This window comes from Sminthopsis crassicaudata, chromosome 2, assembly GCF_048593235.1.
Source record: "Sminthopsis crassicaudata isolate SCR6 chromosome 2, ASM4859323v1, whole genome shotgun sequence".
Taxonomy (NCBI): Eukaryota; Metazoa; Chordata; class Mammalia; order Dasyuromorphia; family Dasyuridae; genus Sminthopsis; species Sminthopsis crassicaudata.
In genome coordinates this window covers 298,454-311,471 of record NC_133618.1, presented here as the reverse complement: position 1 = coordinate 311,471, position 13,018 = coordinate 298,454, and positions in this window count along the sequence as shown.

Below are 13,018 nucleotides of genomic sequence, written 5' to 3'. Positions count from 1 at the left end.
GGATGAGAACCAGGAAGAATTAAATGTCCTGGATCAGAACTCCTCCGTCCTCCTCCATAAGCACCCCTCACTCCTGCAGCCCTTGTGCTATTGCACTCTGACTATTCCCTCCCAACGTTCTATCTCCTCAAACCCTCCCGTCCTCCCTAAGCAGTGAGTGAGTCCCCGGTCGTTCCCGCTTGTCGCGGGGCCCCGGAGGGTTCTCTCTCACTGCCGGTGCCGGTGCGTCCGCCCAGCAGTCTGTGGCCTCCAGCACGGCAGGGGGCGTCCCTTGCGCTCCTTTTGCTCCTGGCGCTTAGCCCCGAGCCCGGCGTGTAGCTGGCCCTTCAGGGTTGGCTGACTTGAGGAAATAAGCTCTTCCTGGATCACCTGATCCCTTTGTCTCTTTCAGGAGCATTTCAAGCCCCCAAATCCCAAACAGTGACTTGTTGTGGGATCCCAGATGATCCCTGGAAGGGACCTCCTCATGTTAGAGAGGGGGAGACACAGATTCAGGGACCAGCCCAGGACGCCCAGGCTAAGAAATGTTTTAAAGAAGAATTTCTAGGCACTTCTTCCCCAAGTCTGGCACTTCCTTCTTGGTAACTCCCAGAAGCCTCTTGTAACCACAGCTCTCCTGCCCCTGCTTTCCCCTCCCTGGGGGGCGGGGCAGCTCCTCAGGCCTTCTTGGTCCAGCCCCCATGAAGGCCCCAAACCAGAGATCCTATCTTCCCTTGGGCCCGGAAGCCCTTGGCGGGAAATCAGTCAGGGATGAAGAGGGGGAGAAGCTGTATCTTAGTTCTCTTTAGGGAAAGATGAGAGGACCCAGAGCTACTCCATTTTGAGATTTGCTCTATTATGTGCACACATATTATTCTTTTTTCCTCAAACATTAGTGCTTATTTAACACAAAACAAATAGGCCACATTATTCTGCTGTATAATTATTTTTAATGTTTCAAAATGTTTTCATTTATTTTTTTCAAAATTTATTTTCAAAAATTTCAAAGTAGATACAAAGATCGTCTTCAACATTCACCCTCGCAGAACCTTGGGCTCCAAACTTCTCTTCCTCTCTTCCTCCACTCCCTCCTCTGGGAGCAAGGGACCCAAAGTACGTTAGACATTTCTATGCACATGTCCTCATTTGTCATGCTGCACAAGAAAAATAAGATCAAAAAGGGGGAAAAGCAAACAAATAACAAAGAAGGTAAAATACTCTATTATGATCGACTTTCAGTGCCCACAGATGGTTCTCCCCAGCCCAAGTTTACTGGAGTTTGGCTGAATCACCACATCACTGAGAAGAGCCTTTAGAAAGGATCATCGCACAGTCTTTCTGTTGCCATGTACACGGTGCTCTTGGGCACAAGGGATGCAAAGCCCAAAACCTTTGTCCATGTCCCGCCTCCTCTCCTGCCAGGCTCCATTCTGGAAGAGAGTCCTAATCCAGCACCTGGACAGAGGAGTGATACTGGGCCAGAGCAGCCTCAAGCCTGACCAACAGGGACCTGGGTTGGGGGCATCTTCTTCATAGAAGATTATTCCTCCCAAGGTTTCCATTATCTAGAAGTGAAGGGGAGCTGGTGGCACAATTAAGAGACACCTGGGCATAGAGTCAGAAGTGCCTGAGCTTACCTCAAGCTTCAGACAGTTCCTAGCTCTGTGCCCCTTGGCAAGCACTTAAACTCAGTTTACCTCAGTTTCCTCAACTCTTAAATGGGGAGAATAATACCACCTAACTTGGAAGGTTGTTTTGAAGGTAAAGTGACATAATATTTAGTTTTCTTTTAAAATTATGGAACAAAACAAGTATTTCTATACTATAGTACAATTTAAAAAATGATTGGCCATGAAACTGTAAATCTATAATGCACGATTTGCTGTTTTTTTCATTTAGACACTAAATTTATCAAATAGTTTTTTCCCCCCTTTCTCTACCTTCACACACCTTAGAGATGGCTATTATTCATATTTAAATAGTATCTTTTTTCCTTTTTCCTTTATCATTAATTTGGATAAATATAGTTAGAATGATTTATTTTCTGAATGTTGTTCTTAAACAATATTGTTGTTTTTATACTGTAAAGAAAGCATAGCACAAATAGTAGGTGAAAATAAATGCTTATTCTCTTCCCTTCCTTTTATGGAAAAGGTGAGGAATTTACAGATTAAGCACATATTGATCAGGGACTGTTAGCTAAATTGATTGAAGCCTTATGGCCTCAGATTCAGCCTCTCTGTTGTCCTGGGATTTTAGATAAGGCCTGGACTTACATTCCATTGTCCAAAGAATGAAGCTATACATCTATTGCATTCCACTGACCAAATAGGAGAATAGAGTTTATGTGACCAATCCCACCATATAGAGGGTGGGATTTGGGGGGTTCTTTGTTTGAAATGTATAAATACTGTGAATATTTTCAAGGAAGTGGCTCTATCCTGCTGTGAAATTTGGCTCGCAGACCAGGACGGGGTCCGCTTCTCGAGATTCTAATAAATATTTCTGCTTTCTATGAGTGATCTCTGAGTAGTCACTTTGGGTAGGTCTTTTTGTCCCAAACACTTTGCTATTGCCTGTGCTGATATTTGAGGCCAATAGGGAAGGAAGATTGTGGGCCAACTTCCTATATTAGAGACAACAAGGTGCTTTCAGCTCAAATTGATGCTTGTTAGAATAATATTCCAAATACTGGAAGGAAAAGCTGCTTGAGCAAATTTCAGGCCATTGGAAGATAAAATTCATATCTAGGTAGAGATGTAGTGAAATAACCTCTGAGATTAGTTCTGTGTTTGAGATACTTCTATATTGGCTTGACCTTGGACCTTAATTTAGAATTAGCAAGAATTACCTAGAATTAGTAAGAGACAGCTGCAGGTGATGAGGTTTGAATGCCCTCAGTTACTGGTTGTCATGAGGTTATTGGCAATAAGAGAATTGTTACAATCCCCTTTAATCAGTTATTCCCAAATTATCAGTTACAAAATGAAAGTTGATTGTTGGATAGAAATCAGTTTCCTAAGGAACTGACTTCTGTAGTGGCAGAGTTCTATTTGGAAATGGAGTTTTGGCACTGAGAGAATGCTTAGCGGGCAGGGTCCTAGCAAATTGTTTGGGCCCTCTGCAAGGAACTGGTCCAGAAACTGCCCTTTTCAAGGAGTCTTGGGGCTTCAGGAGCTGAGGTTCCTAGGCTTAGATTCTTATCAGTTTTCAGCCCAGATCTCCTATTGGAATTAACAACACTTCAAAGGGGTGCCTTTTTGACCAGGATTTCTAATTGAATCAAAGGCTCTGGCATCCCAGAAAGTTACCTTCTCTGGGGGGATATGCCTTCTCCAGGAGGGGCTGAAACTCCAAAGGGATCACAGATTCTTAAAGGGAACACAACTTCAGGAGAGGGAACAATTTTCTTCCCTCTTCACAGCAACAATAGAGGAAGAGCTCAGGTTCCTATCACACAATGCAAACACATTTTACAGGAAAACCAGCCTGGAGGACAATGTTTCTAGGACACAGGAGACCAGTATTTTTCCCTTTCTGGTCTCTGATAAACCCTCCTACCTCAACACACTTGGGAATAAAGATATTCCTTTGGCTCCAGATTCAGACTTACCAGGGGAAATGTCCTTAGCTAGGAAGCACAAGTTTCAGGTATTCTCCAACATGATCTTCATGTACATCTCTTCCTGAGGCTGGTCCAAGAGGCCCCACCCCTTCTGGATGAAGTCCACAGCCACATCCTTGAATGTCATCAATTCCTAAACCACCAGAAGTCATGAGATGTAGAGCTGAAAGACACTTCAGAGTCCAACCTTCTTCAATATACAGGAAGATACTGAAGTACAGAGAAGTCATCTGCTCAAGGGTCATCACATTTACATTTATCAGAGACAACTCTTTTTTTCTTTTTTATTATAGCTTTTTATTGTCAAAACATATGCATAGATAATTTTTCAACATTGACCCTTGCAAAAACTTCTGTTCTAACTTTTCTCTCCTTTCCTCCACCTCCTCCCCTAGATGGCAAGTAGTTAACTATGTTAAAGTATATGTTAAATCCAATATAAATATACCTATTTATTCAGTTGCACAAGAAAAATCAGATATAGATCCAGTAGTAGCACTGCTGGATCAAAGGGTATGCACAGTTTGATAACTTTTTGGGCATAATTCCAGATTGCTCTCCAGAATGGTTGGATTCTTTCACAACTCCACCAACAATGCATCAGTGTCCCAGTTTTCCCACATCCCCTCCAAGATTCTGTATTATTTTTTCCTGTCATCTTAGCCAATCTGACAGGTGTGTAGTGGTATCTCAGAGTTGTCTTAATTTGCATTTCTATGATCAATAATGATTTGGAACACCTTTTCATATGAGTAGAAATAGTTTCAATTTCATCATTAGAAAATTGTCTATTCATATCCTTTGACCATTTATCAGTTGGAGAATGGCTTGATTTCTTATAAATTAGAGTCAATTATCTATTTATTTTAGAAATGAAGCCTTTATCAGAACCTTTAACTGTAAAAATGTTTTTCCACTTTATTGTTTCCCTTCTAATCTTGTCTGCATTAGTTTTGTTTGTACAAAAGCTTTTTAACTTGATATAATCAAAATTTTCTATTTGTGATCAATGATGAGCTCTAGTTCTTTTTTTAGTCACAAATTCCTTCCTCCTTCACAGGTCTGAGGGGTAAACTATCCTATGTTCTTCTAATTTATACATAATCTCATTCTTTATGCCTAAATCATGAACCCATTTTGACCTTAGCTTGGTATATGGTGTTAAGTGTGGGTCAAAGCCTAGTTTCTGCCATTCTAATTTCCAATTTTCCCAGCAGTTTTTTTTTTTGTCAAATAGTGAATTCTTATCCCAAAAACTGGGGTCTTTAGGTTTGTCAAACACTAGATTATTAAAGTTATTGACTGTTTTTTTTTCCTGTGAACCTAACCTATTTCACTGATCAACTAGTCTGTTTCTTAGCCAGTACCAAATGGTTTTGGAGAGATTGCTTTATAATATAATTTTAGATCTGGTACAGTTAGGCCACCTTTATTTGATTTTTTTTTTCCATTAGTTGCTGTTATGGACCAGAACTTGAAACCAGGTACTACGTCAGTGGAATTGATAGAGACAATGGTTATGTAGTTCAGTATGATTGATTTAATCTTACAACAAATAATGGTTTCCTAGTGATATAATGATTGCTTTATACTCAGTGTAGAGTATATAAGTTAGGAGCCTTAGCTAGGATTCATTCAGAGAAATTCAGAGGGCAGAGAAGACAGGTGGAAGCTCAAGCTCTCAGAACCGTGGAGAAAGGTAGGCCTCTATGAAAACTAGCTAAGCCCCAAGTGAAGGAGATAGGAGTTTGAAGGAGACAATAAAAGATTTGGACTTTATTGGCTACTCTTGTAGTGATTACTGAACTAAAACAAAAGCTGCTCCCAGAGCCCTCCAAGAAAACAAGATCAGCAAACATTACACGTTCCCTTGAAATTCTTGACTTTTTGCTCGTCCAGATGAATTTTGTTGTTATTTTTTCTAGGTCATTAAAATAGTTTCTTGGGAATATGATTGGCATAGCACTAAATAAATAGATTAGGTAGTATTGTCATCTTTAATATATTTTCTCAACCTATCCAAGAGCACTTAATAATTTTTTCAATTGTTTAGAACTGACTTTATTTGTGTGGAATGGGTTTTGTAGTTTTGCTCATATAGTTGCTGACTTTCCCTTGGCAGATATAGATTCCCAAATATTTTATTTTATCGACAGGTATTTTAAATGGAATTTTGTTAGGTTCTTACTAAGTGCTAAATTGGTACTTACCAATTCTCTAGCTCAGAATTCACACCTTTAGTTCAAATCTTTAAGGGTGTCTACACCTTTGAAAGAATACTTTAAAGGAGCTTGTTCATTGGTCAGTGAGGAGTTCCCACAAGCCCATTCTCTGGGAGGATATAAGGAGCCACCAAGGTTGCCTCCGGGGACATTGAGTTTGGACGGCAGTCTGAAAGGAGACAGTCTGAAGTGGGTTAGAGACAAGACTTCCCGGGAGAACTTCAGGGAAGCTGGAGGAGATTCAGAGCCAGGATTCGGAAGGAGAGGATTTGAGATTCTGCCTTCGCTCTGGCTGGAGGCTCCAGAAGCCTCCCAAGAAACCTGCTCACAGAGGAAAAGATTTACAGAAAAGAGATCCCCTCCCAGAGAAGGATTACAACTGAGAGAGGACAGAACTTTACAATTTGGTGCCCATAACGTGGGGCAAGGACTTATTCTGAGCCCTTCAGAGGAGCTAGTCCGGATTTTACAGAATTTCTCTTTGTATCTCTTGCTGTTGGATTTTGTTAATGATATATAAAAATGTTGAGGATTTATTTTGTATCCAGCAACTTTGCTAAAATTCTGAATTATTTCTAATAGCTTTTTAGTAGAATTTCTGGGGTTCTCTAAGTATACCATTATATCATCTGCAAAGAGTGAATTTGGTTTTCTCATCCTACTCTAATTCTTTTAATCTCTTTTTCATCTCTTGTTGGCAAAGCTAGCATTACTAATACAGTAGTGAATAGTAATGGTGATAGTGGGCATGTTTGATCCAATAAGCCAGTGTCTTCACAGTCATGTTGGCCCCAAGTCAGGTGTTGGGACCAGAGTATTAGGTGGAGCTGTGGAAGGATTTCCCCAAATCAGCTGCAACTCAGACACAAGGTAGGCAATTGGAAGTCCTGAGGTTGTGGGGCAGCACCCGGACAGCATGTGAGCTGTCTGATACAATGTTAATGGGCTCGGGGTGTCTCCTACAGGCCTGGAGAATAGAGAAAAGATCATTTTCCTGGAGTCACACAGAGTCTCCATCACCTGAATCTCTTTTGAGCACTCATGATAAACTGAGGCCTTGCAGTTCTTAGAGGCGTCGGTAAGGACATTTGTGCCTTGCACGGGCTCATCAATAATCGTCTTAAGAGGGGGCTGTACTGTAGTGTGGGACAGCAAGGCAAGTAGCAAGCATGGGGAAAGGGGGCTCAGTGTAGCCCATTGAGCACAATACGCCCATGGTCAGTATGTTTGCATCATGGCTCCTCTAGCTCCTGGCTCAAAGATTAGATGAGAAGCCCTTTTCACTGCCTGGAGGGCAAGTTCTCCCAGCATTTCAGTACAGTTCAGTAATACTTTCTGTGATCTTTTCACGTACACATATTCCAGAATTTGATGTAATACCACAAAAGGACTTTTTTTGGTCCACTAAAGAGACCTCTATAGGACACATGGAGTCCCATCTTGCTGTTTCAGATTTAGAAACAAGAGGAATGATCTTATAAATTGCATCCTTCATGGAGGCAGTCCATTGATGAGGGGAGTTTAAATCAGACTCGCCTTTCAGAATGTCATATAAAGGCTGCATTAAAGAAACTGGAATAGGGGCTTAAGCCCCTAACCATTGGATTTGCCCAACTAGGGCAAATAGGTTCAGAGGATTCACCTTGTCTAATTGTAATGTAGGTATCTGATTAGTCACTGTAGAAGTCCCAGGAGCCCCAGGTCAATGATGGGAGAGCTATGTTGGAACTTTTCTGGGGCTCCCACCAGTCCATGTTGAGCGGGATCGCTCCTGGTCTCTTTAAGCAGGGCAGAGAGATCTCTGTTCCCTGATACATCATTCATATAATGCAGTATCACGGCATGAAGCCGCGCCTTCCTAATTGGTTCTAGCCCTGGCGCTACCTACACCTGACACAAGGTGGGGCTGCAACACATCTCTTGGGGGAGAACTTTCCATGGGTAGCACAGAGCAGGCCCTGCATTGTTCATGGAGGGAATGGTAAGAGCAGATCTTTTCTTATCCTCTGGGCCAGAGGGATGGAGCAGAAACAGTCTTGTGTGCCTACTACTGTAACTGGCCGGCCCGGGCTCCCAGACTAGGAGATGGCTTGCCAGGATGTAGGGCTCCCATAGGTTCAGTAGTAGCATTAACGGCCCTAAGGTCCACTAGCATTCTGAATTCCCCAGATTTTTCTTTATGACAAATACAGGGCTGCGTCGCTTCCATTTGTCCAGCCTTTAGCTGCTGTTTCTCAGGTTTCTTCCTGAGTTGCGCAGCACCTTTCCTTACCTGGTCACCACTACCACCCTTCAGATGTCTCCAGATTACTTGGGCAGGATAGTCAGTCACCACACCCTCTTTATTAGCATCACGCCTCTCCCTCCTCCTCTCTCTTTCTCTGCCCCCTGCTTATATCCCCTTTCCCCGTTTTCGTTGCCCTGACAACAGTACCACCATTTGAGGGGAGTGCTTTCCCGTTATTGGTACATGCTCAATGCATGACTGCCCCGTGGTTCCTTGACCACCTATATATTTGGTGGATACCTTTAACAGAAACTTGTCTGGCTTACCCGAAACTCGGGAATGCACGCCAGCAAAGTACATGCCCAGGGCGCCTCTTGGACCTCTCGGTATGTACTGTTTCCAGGTAACCATCAAAGGCAAGGTTGGGGTTTTACAAAGGACAGAGAGACAATCTGTCATACCCTCATATGATTATGGTAACCAGAGCAGAGTTAAGGCGTAACTATTCTGGGGGCCCAACAGCTGTTGTACAATTTCATGTGAGTTTTGGGCTTTCCCCACTGAGATGGGTACCATGTTAATGGTGTGGGCGTGATCTGAAAGGTGGTGCCCAAACACCCAATGACCCCAATTCAAAATCCTGTGGAGGTGATACATAAGCGGAGGCTCCACAAGCTTTCAATATGTCCCTGTCTCATAGATTGTACCTGAGACCTGTGACCACGAGGGGCCGGAATACCCCCTTTGTTTGCAAACTGCCAGGGCAGGCCTTCTGCTGCAACCCCTGCCTGCTGTGCTCCTCCCAGCCCTTAAACCATCATGGCATCTGTACAAACCTGCCATGAAGGGGCCAGAAGAGCCGGGAGGTCACAGACCTATCAGCTCTGTTGTCGAGTCGCCTTTTAAATGGTTTTCCTTTAACATATATATTGGCCCAAGGCTTGCCTTGCTCTATGTGCTGCATCCAATTAATATCAGAGTCTGGCCCCTGTAAGAGAAGGAGCCCCGGTGCTATTAGTTCACCCTTATCTAAAAATGCTGGCGTGTCACGTGGATTAGTCACCACAGCATGACATTGTGGTGTACATTTTAACGGGCTACAGGATGTCAAGCCCAGCACAAGTGCTGCTCTGCTCTGCTCTTAGAGTTGGGCCTAGCCTGGTTACTGGTACTAAGGTTGTATGTCCGGGGTCAATTTGGAAACTCCCCCCACTGCAAGACATACTCCTGCCACACTCCTGACCGAGTCCTCCACTGATAAGCTTGTTGCGGGCCCTTGAGGAGCCCCTCACCTCATTTCCCGAATTATTTTTGCAGCACTCCTTTGCATAATGTCCTGGTTTATAGCAATCATGGCATATCCCTTTTAGGCGAGTTCCCCTCCCTGCCTGATGGCCCTGGGCCCTGAAGTGGCTGGTCTTCCCACATTGATGACATATCTTGGTTTCCCTAACCTTCATTCCCTCCGTGACTCCTTTAGAAATAGCAGCTTCTGAGTGAAATGAGCAGGACCAGGAGATCATTGTACACGTCAACAACAATACTGGATGATGAGCAATTCTGATGGACGTGGCCTCTCCAACAATGAGATGAACCAAATCAGTTCCAACAGAGCAGTAATGAACTGAAGCAGCTACACCAGCGAAAGAACTCGGGGAGATGACTATGAGCCACTACAGAGAATTCCCAATCCCTCTAATTTTGTCCGCCTGCATTTTAGATTTCCTTCACAGGCTAATTTTACGCTATTTCAAAGTCCGATTCATTTGTACAGCAAAATAACAGTGTGGCATGTATACATATGTTGTATTTAACTTATACTTTAACATATTTAACATGTATTGGTCAACCTGCCATCTGGGGGAGGGGGAGGGGGGAGGAGGGAAAAAGTTGGAACAAAAGGATTTGCAATTGTCAGTGCTGAAAAATTACGCATGCACATATCTTGTAAATAAAATGCTATAAAAAAATATAAAAAGAAAAAAGAAATAGCATCTGCGAGGGCATCCATTTGAAAGGCACTGGAGCCAACATTTGCACATCTTTTTGTCATCTCCTCAAAGCTCACGTCCCCATCTAAGGAGAGCATGGCTCTCTGGCAAGAGCATTAGCATTCTCCCTAGCTAATTTCTGGATAAGAGCAACTGCTTCCCCTTTTCCCCACTAACCTCTCAACAGTGCCTGTAGGGGAGCCACAACATCAGGGAAAGGCTCATCTGGGTCCTGTTTAATCTTTGTCCTTGAGGGCCTCTGCTGTCCAGAAGCCTGAATTTTGCTAAATGCTCATTGGGCACATTGGGACACAGCCACACACCCTGCTGCATCGTATGCATTTGCTCCTCACTTCTTTCATACCTTTGTTTGGGACAAAAAGACCTACCCAAATTGGCTACTCAGAGATCACTCATGGAAAGCAGAATTATTTATTAGAATCTCGAGACTATCATGGTCTGTGAGCCAAATTCCCAGCAGGAGAGAGCCACTCCCTTGAAAATGTTCACAGCTTTAATACATTTCAGACAAAGAACCTCCAAAATCCCACTGGTTGTGACTGGTCATATAAGTCTGTATTGCCCTATTTGGTCGGTGGAATGTAGTAGACAAGGTGATATACCACCTCTTCGGCCACATATATGTTTTTAACCCCTTCTTTGGATAATGGAATGCAGCCTAGGCCTTCATAGGACTGGGGCCTATAGGCCTGATCTACGTTAGCTAACAGTCTCTGATCAATATGTGCTTAATCTGTAAGTTCTTCACCTTTCCACATACCTTCTAGTTCCTTCTATTTTGTAGAAATCATCTTGAGGGGGGCAGCTCTGCATGTCCCCTACAAAGTTTTTTGCTAAGTCTGCAAAGTATGTCCCTCTCCCTCAGAAATAGCCAATTTACTTTTTAAAAAATTCAGTTTTAAAACATGTCTCTGAAAAAAGAACATGGACTTTTGATTTACCTCAAAAAATCAGATCAAGTTGCAGGAAAGTTGCGTTTCCTTAGTATCAAATGATGGATTTAGAGCTGGCAGGAGCCGAAGAAATCACCTTGTCCATTCCACTCATTTTAAGGATGAAAGATCTGAGACCCAATGAGGTTAGATGACTTGCTGAACATCCCATAGATACCAGGTGACAGAGCTAAGATTAAAACTCGGGTTCTCTGCCCTCAAAATCAGCACTGATTCCATTGTTCCATACCACCTACGAGTAAAAAATGAATTCAATTTTGTATATTGATTAGAACTCTTATGAATCAGAAGACTAAGAAACTAGGGTCATGTTTCTCCCTCTGAAACTCAGTGCAGCCCCTCCGGTGCCTAATACAGTGCCTGGAACAAAACAGGCACTTAATAAGTGCTTATAGATTGACTAGGGCAAGTCTGATTAGGTGGAGGATCATTCTAATTGGGGCGATTACGGCTAGGATTAGTATCACTGTCCAGTGTAAATTTTTTTTTTTAAACTCAGGATTTTCTGTCTCTAAATATCTTCTCAGATGAGAGAGAGAAAGAGGGATGGAGGAGGGGGATAGAGTTGTTCCTTGTCCTTCCTTCTCCAAGAGGACCATGACATCAGGGAGGGGATGTCATGACAAACAAGTGAATGGAATAGAAGTGAGGGAGGGCTGGGCAAAATCACCTGTCTCTTTTCCCCCTCCAGAGCTATCTGGGTCCAGTGGCCCAGAGAGAGATTAAGATGGCCTTGGAAGCAATGGAAATCTTGGTCTTTTTATGCTAAGATCTTCAACAGGTCTGTTTGATTGAGGCAGCACACATTTAGTGATTAAGGCTGGGGAGCAATTGAGCCAAGAATCTCCTCTTTCACCTAGTTCCTCCCAAATCTAAATCAATCAGTCAATCTTGGGGGGGGGACGACCCTCAGGGTTTCTGACCAAAGCAGAAATTACTGACATTTACATTTAGTCTGATTCTAATCCACACAATAACCCAGTGGGGCTTGGACTAGGACCTATGGGTGGCTGATGAGAATCAGCTTGGGTTTGCTTTAAGGCCTGGTCTTTGAGAAAGAAATCTAGACATTTGTGCAAAGTTCTTTGTGCCCCCTATTTCTAGCGCTTGAAATAAGCGTTCTTCTTAAATGGGCAATGAAATCCCCAAACAGTTGAGGGGGCTGAGGATCACCTAGTGATCCTAAATGATGGGTCAGTGAATAAAATACTAGTATCAGACCATTTTTCTGAATGTTTCTCAATCAGTAAAGATTTGTAGAATCCTAGGGAAGCTATTAGAGAGACCTTGTGCAGGAAGATTCCTATTTCTGAGCTCAAATGTGGCCCCAGTCACTTACTAGCTGTGTGGCCTTGGCCAAGTCACTTAATCCTGTTTACCTCAGCTTTATTAATTATAAAATGAGCTGCAGGAAGAAATGGCCAATCACTACAGTATCTTTGACAAGAAAACCCAGAGTAAGGTCACAAAGTGTCACAGAAAGCTATAAAAAATGACTCAAAACTAGAGAAGAAATGAGAGTTTGTAAGGGCCTGAACAAGATAGTAGCTCTATGAGCAGAGAGAAGAGGATTAAGTCAAGATATCTTCTAAAGTGTTTGTAGTGGTGGCAAAGTACTGGAAACTGCAGGGCTGCCCATTCATTGGGCATTGGCTGAACAAGTTGTTATATAGGGTGCTGAAGGGAGACCACTGTGCTATAAGAAATGATGAGCTCAGGATCTCAGAAAATAAAAAAAAAAAACAACCATGGCAATACTTGTGTGAAATAATAGAGTAAAATGAGCAGAAGCAAGAAAATATTGTAAACAGTAACAACAATATTGTTTTATGAATGACTGAATATATAAGTTATTTTGTCTATTATAAATACTCAAATTAACTATAAATGATTTATCTATATCCAGAGAAATAGTTAATAAAGGTATGTATAGAATAATTTTACACACATACACATATACATAGATGTGTATGTATGTGTGTGTATATATATATATATAT